The 1,760-nt window shown below is 37.3% G+C and overlaps 1 pseudogene; it reads left to right on the top strand.

The window, feature by feature from the left end:
- The first annotated feature begins 585 nt into the window (after positions 1–585).
- LOC149202534 (mitochondrial outer membrane protein porin of 36 kDa-like) lies at positions 586–1,252 on the top strand (annotated as a pseudogene).
- Positions 1,253–1,760: the final 508 nt, after the last annotated feature.

The following is a 1,760-nucleotide window of genomic DNA, read 5'->3' as shown; positions in this document are numbered from 1 at the left end:
GTATGTCTGCGTGTAGAGTATAGGGCATGCTGTTCATGTAACAGGTTTGCTGCGTATATAGCTAGGGCATCATCCACGTATAAGCATGTTACTCTTGGTGTCTCACTCCTTCTCCAAAAACCCAAGACGTGGAGAGGAGGAGATCACTCAAGAATACATGTTTAAATGACATCAAATACTCATCTATTTATACTAAAACGAGGATGATGAATAGACATGCCGGTTGGGCTTCTAGAGCCTACATAAGAGCTGGTTGGCTTGATAATAATTACATAAACAAAATAAATTCATATCTCCATAAATACTTATCGGAATCGGATGATCTTTGGATCAATCCTACACCTCTCAATGAGAGGGATCCAATAAAAATATCAGCTGCCATAAATAAACCGACCCACATGGAGTTTGGCTCTAGTTGCCAATTTAACAGGTTATCTACATGGTAAAATTTCATGCTAGTATGTTGTGAAAAATACAACGCTTAACAACATTCTTCATGCTTTATAGTGATAAAAGTACTTCTGTAAATTTTTTGTGACATTGATTACACTATAACTTTGTTTACATTATATATTGTATTGTTGACAAGTTGAGCTTCAATATGTGCATGATTATGTAGGGGTCAGTACAAGCATTGGGATGACACCATTTCCAATAACACATTTCTCAAGAGTAATTGGAAACAAGACCTTTTCTGTAGGGGGTGAAATTGCTGTTGACACTGCATTAGGAAACTTCTTGAAATATGATGCAGGCTTTAGTATTTCAAAGCCTAATTTTGTTTCTTCTTTGACCTTGTAAGACTTGGTCCTTGCTACTATTTTAAACTGAAATAGAGAATTTTAGTGGGTTTTCTGGTACAATATAGGGGCAATTGCAAACTTTTTTATGAAGCATTGCATAGAAAGTTTTCTAGTGCAGTACTAAAATTGACCCATGCTTTGCAGAACTGGTAAGGGTGATACCTTGGAGGCATCTTACTTGCACACTGAGTTGTCTAACAAAGGCTGTTGTTGGAGCAAAGATATCACATAGATTTTTAAGGAACGAGAATACGTTCACCATAGGCACTCAACATGCTTTGGACCCACTAACAACAGTTAAGGGGTGCCTCAATAATTATGGAAGGGCAGCTGCACTACTTCAGCATGAGTGGAGGCCTAAAAGTTTTTTTACTCTTTCTGGTGAGGTGGACACCAAAGCCCTTCACAACAATGCAAAGGTGGGGTTATCTCTGGTTTTGAAGCCTTGAAGGATCTATCATGGATATGCACTATTTGGTACAGATTTAAGCGAAGGTCTGTGCCAAATTTTGATTGGAATTTTTGAGTTTTTCCTTTCAGAATAATTATTTCAGTGCCTGTGTTTTCTGTTGAGGCATAAAGCAACTCAGCACCTTGACTTAATTAGCTATGTAATTTTGTGAAGTCAGATGCTGTTAATTTTTTAAGGCATATGCTCTTGAAAATGGGTGTTGCCAAACATGGTTGGCTGGAGCTTCAATCTGGTTGAAAAGTTGTGAAACATTTTTGGTTTTAGGTAATGGTAAGATTATTAACTGAGCTCTTCAGTATTTGATATGGGTGGGGTTTTGTTTAGGCCCTTTTGCAAAACTGCATACTACCCAAGAAGGGAGCTCTAACAACCAACTCCATATCTCAATCAGATTTCTCATCTGCATCTACTGCAACAATATTTCTTCTTAAATCAGTTTAACTAGAAAGAGTCTAAAATTGTATATATCATTGTCGAATTGAGGC

Source organism: Pinus tabuliformis, chromosome 2_1 (genome assembly GCF_031772625.1).
Source record: "Pinus tabuliformis cultivar Carrire ecotype Pingquan chromosome 2_1, CPIR1, whole genome shotgun sequence".
In the NCBI taxonomy this organism is placed as follows: domain Eukaryota; kingdom Viridiplantae; phylum Streptophyta; class Pinopsida; order Pinales; family Pinaceae; genus Pinus; species Pinus tabuliformis.
Note: the sequence above shows the minus strand (reverse complement) of the source record. Positions and strands in the feature narration are given on the sequence as shown.